Genomic DNA, 15,164 nt, shown 5'->3' with positions numbered 1-15,164 from the left:
TCCCTCTTCATTATTAGCTTCCTCACCTGAAGGGTCAGGATGGAGTGATAGGAATGTAAATCAATCCTAAACAAAATGTGTAGACCATTTTGAAAAACAACTTTTAAAATCTCTGTCACCAGAAAAATCCTGTAAAAAAAAAATCTCTATTTTGCTAAGAATCCAGGTTCATATGGGCGAGGCGTTAGCATGAATCCAGCTAATGGCTAGCCCAAAGGAGGAGTTGATCAAAGCAGATTTTAAAGAAACTCTCATCCTGACAATCTCATAGGCCTTAATAAGAAGTATTTTATAAATGTTTAATCCAACAACCTGCTTGAACTAGGAAGTTTTTTACAAAACAAATGGAGGAGAGCATAACATGTAGAAAGTTTCCATTCAAGAAAACGTTTTGGTATAAAAAATAGTGGTGCATCAGTAATGATTTTTCTTGATTTTTACACTGCCTGACCATTTCTACTCAGCATTTACTCTGACCAAAAAAAACAACCTGCTGCAGGTAAGACTCTTATCGTTTTAATTTTGCATAAATCCAGATTAGTTGGTACCGGATAGTAGGGGTTGAACGACTACATATTTTTTAAGGTCGACTACATTATGATAATAGTCGAGTCGATGTCGACTAGTCGCGGTGACGTCATAGTGACGTAAGCGCCAAAAACCTTCACAACTTGGAGGCTTTATTAGCTATTTTCACGGCAAATATTGACCCCCCCCCCACCCACCCCACACACACACACACTCCCCTTCTCCTGCTTTTACTAAGTCTATTATGGAGAATTAAAAGAGCAACTAGAAAATTCCTGAAGAAATTTAACTGGGGCCTGCCAAAGTGTGCCCGTCGGTTTGGACCCAGCGTTCTGATGCTAAGAATTAGCATCAATGCTAAAGAAAGCTGCAATGTAATCAATAGCATGTGGAGAATCACAAGAATGTTAAGTAAGCTGGACATGCAACATTCAGTATGATAAAGTAAGTGTATTAGCTAAAATGAGCAAATATGCTAATATAAGCATAAATACTTTCAGTAGCATGTGGGGTATCATTAGAATGTTTACTGTCATTTACTTACTCCATTAAGTATACTAAACATGGCTAATAAGTCTGAAAAATAGAAAATAGCTTATTTAAGCTAAAAGGCTAATGCTAATGAACTGCCTTGCTACAAGGCAGTTCTAACCGGATAAACAGATAATGCAGAATGATATCACTGCACCGCCTCGGCGATGCACTATCAGAAGGGCATTTGAGGCTTTTATTTTGAAATTTGCAGTAAGCTTCATATTAAATGCCCACACTAATCCAATGTGTAAGAGTGCTTTGGATAAACCAGTCACATAAAGCCAAAAAGCAATTACATGATGTAAAAATTCCCAAGGCTTTTATTTTGAAATTTTTGTTAAGCTTCATTTGAAAGGGTCAAAGTCATCCCATGTGTAACAGTCATTGGATTAAATCAGTCATATAACGCTCAAAAAAGCAATGACCTGATGTAAAAATTTTCAAGGGCTTTTATTTTGAAATTTTCAGTAAGCTTCATTTCAAAGGGCTAGACTCATCCCATGTGTAACAGTGACAGGGTTAAATAGTTATATACAGCCCATAGCAAGCAAGTTGTTCTAAAGGCCAGCTCAGTCCTCCTCTGTTTTAACTGAACTACTAGTTAGAACTACAGTGATCATTTGTAGTCCTCAGCAGCTCTCCCTGCTCTGGGTTCCGTTGCCATGGTAAATAATCCTCTCTGCCAGCTGTGAGTGAGACATCCAGGGGAACAATTCTCTGTTTGAGCCAGCCAGTTGACTAAAAAAGCATTGCAAACAACTGTTTCCTGCTCGGGAACCGTAATACATATTCGAAAACCGTTTGAAGCATATGAGAGGGCTATTTGTCGCCTCACATAGTCCCGCCATTCATATCTCTACCTCACTCACAGTATTAACAGCGATGAGATAAAAAAGTGTGTGCCAAGGTCTGAAATTTTTCAGAAATACATGGAAGTGAATCAGTGAGATCTGTCTGCTACCCTGGCGCATGACTTTGCTCTGAAGCACCTGGAGAGAAAACTGTAGATAATTTTTGAAAACATTTGACCGAGCAGGCACGCCAGTATCAATGTCATGACCAAGTTTGATACCAATCATGCAATATTTGTGAGCGTGAGGGCGAGTTAAAAATGATTTGGGGTCAAATGTCGCCTGACTCTCACTCTAGCGGAGCTGCCTTCACACTCTGATTTTTCCAAAATCAAAACTTTGGGTCGCTTAGAAAGAAGTTGTGGACAAACCATAATACATATTGACGTTGTCTTCACTTTAAAAGAGATCACGGACGATTCACAAAATGAAGTTTGAATGGCGCTTCTACATAAAGTTATGATTTACACAGAAAATCCTCAAAAATAGGTATTTTCAGGATTACTGGTTGCCTCATCCCCTTGACGACGAGAGATGCACCTGGTGAGCTCGTTAGTGATTTTGTCGTTTTTGCTTTTTACGTCGCCATGGTAACTCCAAATCCCACCAAAAATAATAGCACACCTCCCGGGTTCGAGCCGCACGTTTTGATACCACTTTTGTGGGTGGGCTCGCAGCGGTACGAGCCGCATTCCGGTTGACGGAAGAAGAAGTTAAGAATAACTAGAAAATTCCTGAAGAAATTTAACTGGGGCCTGCCAAGGTGTGCCCGTCGGTTTGGACCCAGCGTTCTGATGCTAACAATTAGCATCAATGCTAAGCTTAAAAACTTCCAAAGAACCATGTGGAGAATCACAAGAATGTTGACTAACATGGACATGCACGATTCAGCATGATAATCAGCTCACTAGCATGTTGTCTATACTTGACTTACACCATTAAGTATACTAAACATGGCTAATAAGTCAAAAAAATAGCTAATAGCTTATTTAAGCTAAATGGCTAATGGTAATGCCTCTCAGGTTAGGCAGTTCCCTAACCTGAGAGAAACAGATAATGCAGAATGATATCATTGCACCGCCTGCGGCGGTGCACTGTCCAGAGGGGCATATTGAGGCTTTTATTTTGAAATTTGCAGTAAGCTTCATATTAAATGCCCACACTAATCCAGTGTCTAAGAGTGCTTTGGATAAACCAGTCACATAAAGCCAAAAAGAGCAATTACATGATGTAAAAATTCTCAAGGCTTTTATTTTGAAATTTTTGTTAAGCTTCATTTGAAAGGGTCAAAGTCATCCCATGTGTAACAGTCATTGGATTAAATCAGTCATATAACGCTCAAAAAAGTGTAGCACCGGTATCACACCGCTAACTGCGCCACTGGACCAGTTCTAGGCTCTAAGGAGTGGGGAGCAAAAATAATAACACCAGAGACCGCTGCTTTAAGTGAAAAAGGCCGGCAATTTACTGAATGCAAAACACACATATAAAATACAATACATAAAACCAAAAATACTCTGCAGATTCTTAATAATGAGGTAAATAAAAAAATTAAAAATGGGGAGAAAAGAAAAGTATATTACTCTTCCTTTTTGCTCTTTAGTTCGCCTAGGTTATTTTAATTAGACTAATTTGAGTTAATTAGACTAGTTTCTTTTCCCTAGGTTGCAACTATTTTAAGATTACTATTTTTTCCTTGAGTTAACTCATTTTCCTTTCTTTTACAGGTAGGGAACACCTTCAACACAATTAAATCAAAGTGGACCACAATTACTCAAATCACATTCAGAAACATAAACATGAAAATCAAAGTATGACACTTTAAACTCAAGTTCAGCTCCAAATGTAAATCCAGATGCTCAGTTCAATGAAAAGTTTCAGTTCGATTCAGTCCAAAAAGATAATAATTCAATCAGTTCTCAGTTCAGTTCGAACTAGTTCCTGATTTTCCTACCGCTCCGGCAGCGGATCACCACACGCGGGAGAATCCCTCCCTGATGCAATGGAGAAGATGAACAGAATGTCTAGGTCTGGCTCGCCATCTTGAATCCCGTCTGTGAATGTGCACGCCCGCACAAAGCAGACCAATCCTCGCTCCGACCGACAAAAAAACCTGACCTGTGTAACAGGCCAGAAACACAATAAAACTCCTTTTAAATCCTTAAATTATACAAATAAACTCTTCTTCATAAACTCAATACATTAACTGGATAACAGTTTATGACGAAGCTTTTCTTCAAAGTCAGCTACGTTTTTAGCGTTAGCTCTCCGCCAAAAGAAAAAGTACAACACGACAAAAATGCAGAAAAATAAACACAAAACTCACCAAAACCGATGTAACTTGGTTCTCATAAAATCCCCGTCAGTTCCCGACCAGGTAAATTATGTTTTTGTTTCAGTATAATACTAACTTTTCCTGCTAATTAATCAACGCTCTATTTCCTCCGATTCTTCCTCTGCTCTCTCCCTCAGGTCTGCGTACTGCAGCGTCACCCAGGCACCACGCCTGTAACGCTCTTAAAGGAACAGCGACACTATTTTCTTGTCAACAGACTTTTAATCAACTATTTATTCCTATTTATGTCAGATTTTAACATGGGTTACAAAAGCAATGACCTGATGTAAAAATTTTCAAGAGCTTTTATTTTGAAATTTTCAGTAAGCTTCATTTCAAAGGGCTAGACTCATCCCATGTGTAACAGTGACAGGGTTAAATGAGTTATATACAGCCCATAGCAGCAAGTAGTTGTAAAGGCCAGCTCAGTCCTCCTCTGTTTTAACTGAACTACTAGTTAGAACTACAGTGATGCGTATTTGTAGTCTAAGCAGCTCTCCCTGCTCTGGGTTCCGTTGCCATGGTAAATAATCCTCTCTGCCAGCTGTGAGTGAGACATCCAGGGGGAGACAATTCTCTGTTTGAGCCAGCCAGTTTGACTAAAAAAAGCATTGCAAAAAACTGTTTCCTGTTCGGGAACCGTAATACATATTCGAAAACCGTTTGAAGCATATGAGAGGGCTATTTGTCGTCTCACATAGTCCCGCCATTCATATCTCTACCTCACTCACAGTATTAACAGCGATGAGATAAAAAAAGTGTGTGCCAAGGTCTGAAATTTATCAGAAATACATGGAAGTGAATCAGTGAGATCTGTCTGCTACCCTGGCGCATGACTTTGCTCTGAAGCACCTGGAGAGAAAACTGTAAGCGCTAGATAATTTTTTAAAACATTTGACCGGAGCAGGCACGCGTATCAATGTCATGACCAAGTTTGATACCAATCATGCAATATTTGTGAGTGTGAGGGCGAGTTAAAAAATGATTTGGGGTCAAAATGTCACTCTGACTCTCACTCTAGCGGAGCGGCCTTCACACTCTGATTTTTCCAAAATCAAAACTTTGGGTCGCTTAGAAAGAAGTTGTGGACCAACCATAATACCTATTGACTGGATGTCTTCACTTTAAAAGAGATCACGGACGTATCTACAAAATGAAGTTTGAATGGCGTTTCTACATGAAGTTATGACGACACAGAAAATCCTCAAAAATAGGGTATTTTTAAGATTTAGAGGTTGCTTCGTCCCCTTGACGACGAGATTTCACCTGGTGAGCTCGTTAGTGATTTTGGGGTCGTTTTTGCTTTTACGTCCGCCATGGTAACTCCAAAGCCCACCAAAAGTAATAGCACACCTCCGGATCGAGCCGCACGCTTTTGATACCACTTTTGTGGTGGGCTCAGAGCGCACGAGCCGCATTCCGGGTGACGGAAGAATAATAAATAACTAGAAAATTCCTGAAGAAATTTAACTGGGGCCTGCCAAAGTGTGCCCGTCGGTTTGGACCCAGCGTTCTGATGCTAACAATTTGCATCAATGCTAAAGAAAGCTGCAATGTAATCAATAGCATGTGGAGAATCACAAGAATGTTAAGTAAGCTGGACATGCAACATTCAGTATGATAAAGCAAGTGCATTAGCTAAAATGAGCAAATATGCTAATATAAGCATAAATACTTTCAGTAGCATGTGGGGTATCATTATAATGTTTACTGTCATTTACTTACTCCATTAAGTATACTAAACATGGCTAATAAGTCTGAAAAATAGAAAATAGCTTATTTAAGCTAAAAGGCTAATGCTAATGAACTGCCTTGCTGCGCAAGGCAGTTCCCTAACCTCGGATAAACAGATAATGCAGAATGATATCACTGCACCGCCTCCGGCGGTGCACTGTCCAGAGGGGCATTTTGAGGCTTTTATTTTGAAATTTGCAGTAAGCTTCATATTAAATGCCCACACTAATCCAATGTGTAAGAGTGCTTTGGATAAACCAGTCACATAAAGCCAAAAAGAGCAATTACATGATGTAAAAATTCCCAAGGCTTTTATTTTGAAATTTTTTTTAAGCTTCATTTGAAAGGGTCAAAGTCATCCCATGTGTAACAGACATTGGATTAAATCAGTCATATAACGCTCAAAAAAGCAATGACCTGATGTAAAAATTTTCAAGGGCTTTTATTTTGAAATTTTCAGTAAGCTTCATTTCAAAGGGCTAGACTCATCCCATGTGTAACAGTGACAGGGTTAAATTAGTTATATACAGCCCATAGCAGCAAGTTTTCTAAAGGCCAGCTCAGTCCTCCTCTGTTTTAACTGAACTAGTAGTTCGAACTACAGTGATGCGATTTGTAGTCCTCAGCAGCTCTCCCTGCTCTGGGTTCCATGGTAAATAATCCTCTGCCAGCTGTGAGTGAGACATCCAGGGGGAGACAATTCTCTGTTTGAGCCAGCCAGTTTGACTAAAAAAGCATTGGCAAAAAACTGTTTCCTGCTCGGGAACCGTAATACATATTCGAAAACCGCTTTGAAGCATATGAGAGGGCTATTTGTCGCCTCACATAGTCCCGCCATTCATATCTCTACCTCACTCACAGTATTAACAGCGATGAGATAAAAAAAGTGTGTGCCAAGGTCTGAAATTTTTCAGAAATACATGGAAGTGAATCAGTGAGATCTGTCTGCTACCCTGGCGCATGACTTTGCTCTGAAGCACCTGGAGAGAAAACTGTAAGCGCTTAGATAATTTTTGAAAACATTTGACCGGAGCAGGCACGCGATCAATGTCATGACCAAGTTTGATACCAATCATGCAATATTTGTGAGCGTGAGGGCGAGTTAAAAAAATGATTTGGGGCTCGAAATTTCACTTGACTCTCACTCTAGCGGAGCGGCCTTCACACTCTGATTTTTCCAAAATCAAAAACTTTGGGTCGCTTAGAAAGAAGTTGTGGACAAACCATAATACATATTGACGTGCTGTCTTCACTTTAAAAGAGATCACGGACGTATCTACAAAATGAAGTTTGAATGGCGTCTCTACATAAGGTTATGACGACACAGAAAATCCTCAAAAATAGGGTATTTTCAGGATTTACTGGTTGCCTCGTCCCCTTGACGACGAGACTTGCACCTGGTGAGCTCGTTAGTGATTTTGGGGTCGTTTTTTGCTTTTTAAGTCGCCATGGTAACTCCAAATCCCACCAAAAGTAATAGCTCCCTTCCCGGGAACGAGCCGCACGGTTTGATACCACATTTGTGGGTGGGCTCAAGAGCGTACGAACGCATTAACGATAACGGAAGAATAATAAATAATACGTATTAAAGAAACATTCTATTGGGTGTAGAACAATAGGTGCCTGCCATGCAATGCATGGAGGTAGTGACTGACTTGTTCGCAAGTCAGTCACTGCTCTCCTTAGCATTGGGCAGGCAGGCCCCAACTAGAAAATTCCTGAAGAAATTTAACTGGGGCCTGCCAAAGTGTGCCCGTCGGTTTGGACCCAGCGTTCTGATGCTAAGAATTAGCATCAATGCTAAAGAAAGCTGCAATGTAATCAATAGCATGTGGAGAATCACAAGAATGTTAAGTAAGCTGGACATGCAACATTCAGTATGATAAAGTAAGTGTATTAGCTAAAATGAGCAAATATGCTAATGTAAGCATAAATACTTTCAGTAGCATGTGGGGTATCATTAGAATGTTTACTGTCATTTACTTACTCCATTAAGTATACTAAACATGGCTAATAAGTCTGAAAAATAGAAAATAGCTTATTTAAGCTAAAAAGCTAATGCTAATCAACTGCCTTGCTGCGCCAAGCAGTTCCCTAACCTCGGATAAACAGATAATGCAGAATGATATCACTGCACCGCCTCCGGCGGTGCACTGTCCAGAGGGGCATTTTGAGGCTTTTATTTTGAAATTTGCAGTAAGCTTCATATTAAATGCCCACACTAATCCAATGTGTAAGAGTGCTTTGGATAAACCAGTCACATAAAGCCAAAAGAGCAATTACATGATGTAAAAATTCCCAAGGCTTTTATTTTGAAATTTTTGTTAAGCTTCATTTGAAAGGGTCAAAGTCATCCCATGTGTAACAGTCATTGGATTAAATCAGTCATATAACGCTCAAAAAGCAATGACCTGATGTAAAAATTTTCAAGGGCTTTTATTTTGAAATTTTCAGTAAGCTTCATTTCAAAGGGCTAGACTCATCCCATGTGTAACAGTGACAGGGTTAAATTAGTTATATACAGCCCATAGCAGCAAGTTTTTCTAATGGCCAGCTCAGTCCTCCTCTGTTTTAACTGAACTAGTAGTTCGAACTACAGTGATGCGTAATTGTAGTCCTCAGCAGCTCTCCTGCTCTGGGTTCCGCTACATGGTAAATAATCCTCTGCCAGCTGTGAGTGAGACATCCAGGGGGAGACAATTCTCTGTTTGAGCCAGCCAGTTTGACTAAAAAGCATTGTAAAAACTGTTTCCTGCTCGGGAACCGTAATACATATTCGAAACCGCTTGAAGCATATGAGAGGGCTATTTGTCGCCTCACATAGTCCCGCCATTCATATTCTACCTCACTCACAGTATTAACAGCGATGAGATAAAAAAGTGTGTGCTAAGGTCTGAAATTTTTCAGAAATACATGGAAGTGAATCAGTAGAGATCTGTCTGCTACCTGAAGCGCATGACTTTGCTCTGAAGCACCTGGAGAGAAAACTGTAAGCGCTAGATAATTTTGAAAACATTTGACGGAGCAGGCAGCGTATCAATGTCATGACCAAGTTTGATACCAATCATGCAATATTTGTGGCGTGAGGCGAGTTAAAAAATGATTTGGGGTCAAAATGTCGCTCTGACTCTCACTCTAGCGCGCGACCTTCACACTCTGATTTTCCAAAATCAAAAACTTTGGGTCGCTTAGAAAGAAGTTGTGGACAAACCATAATACATATTGACGTGCTGTCTTCACTTTAAAAGAGATCAGACGTATCTACAAAATGAAGTTTGAATGGCGTTTCTACATGAAGTTATGACGACACAGAAAATCCTCAAAATAGGGTATTTTCAGGATTTACTGGTTGCCTCATCCCCTTGACGGCGAGATGCACCTGGTGAGCTCGTTAGTGATTTTGGGGAATCGTTTTTTGCTTTTTACGTCGCCATGGTAACTCCAAATCCCACCAAAAGTAATAGCACACCTCACGGGATTGAGCGCGTTTGATACCACTTTTGTGGGTGGGCTGCATGGCAGTACGAGCCGCATTCACGGTGACGGAAGAATAAGTTAAGAACTAGAAAATTCCTGAAGAAATTTAACTGGGGCCTGCCAAAGTGTGCCCGTCGGTTTGGACCCAGCGTTCTGATGCTAAAATTAGCATCAATGCTAAAAAGCTGCAATGTAATCAATAGCATGTGGAGAATCACAAGAATGTTAAGTAAGCTGGACATGCAACATTCAGTATGATAAAAGTAAGTGTATTAGCTAAAATGAGCAAATATGCTAATATAAGCATAAATACTTTCAGTAGCATGTGGGGTATCATTAGAATGTTTACTGTCATTTACTTACTCCATTAAGTATACTACTAAACATGGCTAATAAGTCTGAAAATAGAAAATAGCTTATTTAAGCTAAAAAGGCTAATGCTAATGAACTGCCTTGCAAAAGGCAGTTCCTAACCTCGGATAAACAGATAATGCAGAATGATATCATTGCACACGCCTCTGGCGGTGCACTATCAGAAGGGCATTTGAGGCTTTTATTTTGAAATTTGCAGTAAGCTTCATATTAAATGCCCACACTAATCCAATGTGTAAGAGTGCTTTGGATAAACCAGTCACATAAAGCCAAAAGAGCAATTACATGATGTAAAAATTGCCAAAGCTTTTATTTTGAAATTTTGTTAAGCTTCATTTGAAAGGGTCAAAGTCATCCCATGTGTAACAGTCATTGGATTAAATCAGTCATATAACGCTCAAAAAAGCAATGACCTGATGTAAAAATTTTCAAGGGCTTTTATTTTGAAATTTTCAGTAAGCTTCATTTCAAAGGGCTAGACTCATCCCATGTGTAACAGTGACAGGGTTAAATAGTTATATACAGCCCATAGCAGCAAGTTGTTCTAAAGGCCAGCTCAGTCCTCCTCTGTTTTAACTGAACTAGTAGTTAGAACTACAGTGATCGTGTTGTAGTCCTCAGCAGCTCTCCCTGCTCTGGGTTCCGTTGCCATGGTAAATAATCCTCTCTGCCAGCTGTGAGTGAGACATCCAGGGAGACAATTCTCTGTTTGAGCCAGCCAGTTTGACTAAAAAAGCATTGCAAAAACTGTTTCCCGTTAGAACCGTAATACATATTCGAAAACCGTTTGAAGCATATGAGAGGGCTATTTGTCGTCTCACATAGTCCGCCATTCATATCTCTACCTCACTCACAGTATTAACAGCGATGAGATAAAAAAAGTGTGTGCCAAGGTCTGAAATTTTCAGAAATACATGGAAGTGAATCAGTGAGATCTGTCTGCTACCCTGGCGCATGACTTTGCTCTGAAGCACCTGGAGAAAACTGTAAGCGCTAGATAATTTTTGAAAACATTTGACGGAGCAGGCACGGCGTATCAATGTCATGACCAAGTTTGATACCAATCATGCAATATTTGTGGCGTGAGGCGAGTTAAAAAATGATTTGGGGTCAAAATGTCGCTCTGACTCTCACTCTAGCGGGACCTTCACCTCTGATTTTTCCAAAAATCAAAAACTTTGGAGTCTTAGAAAGATGTTGTGGACAAACCATAATACATATTGACGTGCTGTCTTCACTTTAAAAGAGATCACAGACGTATCTACAAAATGAAGTTTGAATGGGCGTTTCTACATAAGGTTATGACGACACAGAAAATCCTCAAAAATAGGGTATTTTCAGGATTTACTGGTTGCCTCGTCCCCTTGACGACGAGACTTGCACCTGGTGAGCTCGTTAGTGATTTTGGGGTCGTTTTTTGCTTTTTACGTCGCCATGGTAACTCCAAATCCCACCAAAAGTAATAGCTCCAATGCCGGGTTCGAGCCGCGTTTGATACCACTTTTATGGGTGGGCTCATGGCAGTACGAAAGCATTAACGGTAACGGAAGAATAAAATATACTAGAAAATTCCTGAAGAAATTTAACTGGGGCCTGCCAAAGTGTGCCCGTCGGTTTGGACCCAGCGTTCTGATGCTAACAATTTGCATCAATGCTAAAGAAAGCTGCAATGTAATCAATAGCATGTGGAGAATCACAAGAATGTTAAGTAAGCTGGACATGCAACATTCAGTATGATAAAGCAAGTGCATTAGCTAAAATGAGCAAATATGCTAATATAAGCATAAATACTTTCAGTAGCATGTGGGGTATCATTAGAATGTTTACTGTCATTTACTTACTCCATTAAGTATACTAAACATGGCTAATAAGTCTGAAAAATAGAAAATAGCTTATTTAAGCTAAAAGGCTAATGCTAATGAACTGCCTTGCTCGAAGGCAGTTCCCTAACCTCGGATAAACAGATAATGCAGAATGATATCACTGCACGCCTCGCGATGCACTATCAGAAGGGGCATTTTGAGGCTTTTATTTTGAAATTTGCAGTAAGCTTCATATTAAATGCCCACACTAATCCAATGTGTAAGAGTGCTTTGGATAAACCAGTCACATAAAGCCAAAAAGAGCAATTACATGATGTAAAAATTCCCAAGGCTTTTTATTTTGAAATTTTTGTTAAGCTTCATTTGAAAGGGTCAAAGTCATCCCATGTGTAACAGTCATTGGATTAAATCAGTCATATAACGCTCAAAAAGCAATGACCTGATGTAAAAATTTTCAAGGGCTTTTATTTTGAAATTTTCAGTAAGCTTCATTTCAAAGGGCTAGACTCATCCCATGTGTAACAGTGACAGGGTTAAATTAGTTATATACAGCCCATAGCAGCAAGTTTTTCTAATGGCCAGCTCAGTCCTCCTCTGTTTTAACTGAACTAGTAGTTCGAACTACAGTGATGCGTATTTGAAGTCCTCAGCAGCTCTCCCTGCTCTGGGTTCCGTTGCCATGGTAAATAATCCTCTCTGCCAGCTGTGAGTGAGACATCCAGGGGGAGACAATTCTCTGTTTGAGCCAGCCAGTTTGACTAAAAAAAGCATGGCAAAAAACTGTTTCCCGTTCGGGAACCGTAATACATATTCGAAAACCGTTTGAAGCATATGAGAGGGCTATTTGTCGTCTCACATAGTCCCGCCATTCATATCTCTACCTCACTCACAGTATTAACAGCGATGAGATAAAAAAAGTGTGTGCCAAGGTCTGAAATTTATCAGAAATACATGGAAGTGAATCAGTGAGATCTGTCTGCTACCCTGGCGCATGACTTTGCTCTGAAGCACCTGGAGAGAAAACTGTAAGCGCTAGATAATTTTTGAAAACATTTGACCGGAGCAGGCAAGCGTATCAATGTCATGACCAAGTTTGATACCAATCATGCAATATTTGTGAGCGTGAGGGCGAGTTAAAAAATGATTTGGGGTCGAAATTTCACTCTGACTCTCACTCTAGCGGAGCTGACCTTCACACTCTGATTTTTCCAAAAATCAAAAACTTTGGGTCGCTTAGAAAGAAGTTGTGGACAAACCATAATACATATTGACGTGCTGTCTTCACTTTAAAGAGATCACGGACGTATCTACAAAATGAAGTTTGAATGGCGTCTCTACATAAGGTTATGGCGACACAGAAAATCCTCAAAAATAGGGTATTTTCAGGATTTACTGGTTGCCTCGTCCCTTGACGACGGAGACTTGCACCTGGTGAGCTCGTTAGTGATTTTGGGGTCGTTTTTTTGCTTTTTCGCCATGGTAACTCCAAATCCACCAAAAGTAATAGCTCCCTTCCCGGACGAGCACGCGTTTTGATACCACTTTTGTGGGTGGGCTACATGGCCAGTCGAGCCGCATTAACGGTAACGGAAGAATAATAAATAATACGTACTAGAAAATTCCTGAAGAAATTTAACTGGGGCCTGCCAAAGTGTGCCCGTCGGTTTGGACCCAGCGTTGTGATGCTAAGAATTAGCATCAATGCTAAAGAAAGCTGCAATGTAATCAATAGCATGTGGAGAATCACAAGAATGTTAAGTAAGCTGGACATGCAACATTCAGTATGATAAAGTAAGTGTATTAGCTAAAATGAGCAAATATGCTAATGTAAGCATAAATACTTTCAGTAGCATGTGGGGTATCATTAGAATGTTTACTGTCATTTACTTACTCCATTAAGTATACTAAACATGGCTAATAAGTCTGTAAAATGAAAATAGCTTATTTAAGCTAAAGGCTAATGCTAATGAACTGCCTTGCTCATAAGGCAGTTCCCTAACCTCGGATAAACAGATAATGCAGAATGCCCCTCTGTCCAGAGGGGCATTTTGAGGCTTTTATTTTGAAATTTGCAGTAAGCTTCATATTAAATGCCCACACTAATCCAATGTGTAAGAGTGCTTTGGATAAACCAGTCACATAAAGCCAAAAAGAGCAATTACATGATGTAAAAATTCCCAAGGCTTTTATTTTGAAATTTTTGTTAAGCTTCATTTGAAAGGGTCAAAGTCATCCCATGTGTAACAGTCATTGGATTAAATCAGTCATATAACGCTCAAAAAAGCAATGACCTGATGTAAAAATTTTCAAGGGCTTTTATTTTGAAATTTTCAGTAAGCTTCATTTCAAAGGGCTAGACTCATCCCATGTGTAACAGTGACAGGGTTAAATTAGTTATATACAGCCCATAGCAGCAAGTTTTTCTAAAGGCCAGCTCAGTCCTCCTCTGTTTTAACTGAACTAGTAGTTAGAACTACAGTGATGCGTATTTGTAGTCCTCAGCAGCTCTCCCTGCTCTGGGTTCCGTTGCCATGGTAAATAATCCTCTCTTCCAGCTGTGAGTGAGACATCCAGGGGGAGACAATTCTCTGTTTGAGCCAGCCAGTTTGACTAAAAAAAGCATTGCAAACAACTGTTTCCCGTTAGAACCGTAATACATATTCGAAAACCGTTTGAAGCATATGAGAGGGCTATTTGTCGTCTCACATAGTCCCGCCATTCATATCTCTACCTCACTCACAGTATTAACAGCGATGAGATAAAAAAAAGTGTGTGCCAAGGTCTGTAATTTTTCAGAAATACATGGAAGTGAATCAGTGAGATCTGTCTGCTACCCTGGCGCATGACTTTGCTCTGAAGCACCTGGAGAGAAAACTGTAAGCGCTAGATAATTTTTGAAAACATTTGACCGGAACAGGCAGCAGCGTATCAATGTCATGACCAAGTTTGATACCAATCATGCAATATTTGTGGCGTGAGGCGAGTTAACAATGATTTGGGGTCAAAATGTCGCTCTGACTCTCACTCTAGAGGAGCAGCCTTCACACTCTGATTTTTCCAAAAATCAAAAACTTTGGGTCGCTTAGAAAGAAGTTGTGGACAAACCATAATACATATTGACGTGCTGTCTTCACTTTAAAAGAGATCACGGACGTATCTACAAAATGAAGTTTGAATGGCGTTTCTACATAAGGTTATGACGACACAGAAAATCCTCAAAAATAGGGTATTTTCAGGATTTACTGGTTGCCTCTCCTTGACGAGAGAGATGCAGCTGGTGAGCTCGTTAGTGATTTTGGGGTCGTTTTTGCTTTTTTACGTCGCCATGGTAACTCCAAATCCCACCAAAGTAATAGCTCCAATGCGGGTTCGAGAGCATGCGTTTTGATACCACTTTTTGTGGGTGGGCTGCATGCGATGCAGCCGCATTAACGGTAACGGAAGAATAAAATATAATATATAAATAAAGAGACATTCTATTGGGTGTAGAACAATAGGTGCCTGCCATGC

The sequence above is a fragment of the Gambusia affinis genome, linkage group LG01, assembly GCF_019740435.1.
Source record: "Gambusia affinis linkage group LG01, SWU_Gaff_1.0, whole genome shotgun sequence".
Lineage (NCBI taxonomy): Eukaryota > Metazoa > Chordata > Actinopteri > Cyprinodontiformes > Poeciliidae > Gambusia > Gambusia affinis.
The sequence above is the reverse complement of the archived record's forward strand: the minus strand, read 5'-3'. Positions refer to the sequence as shown.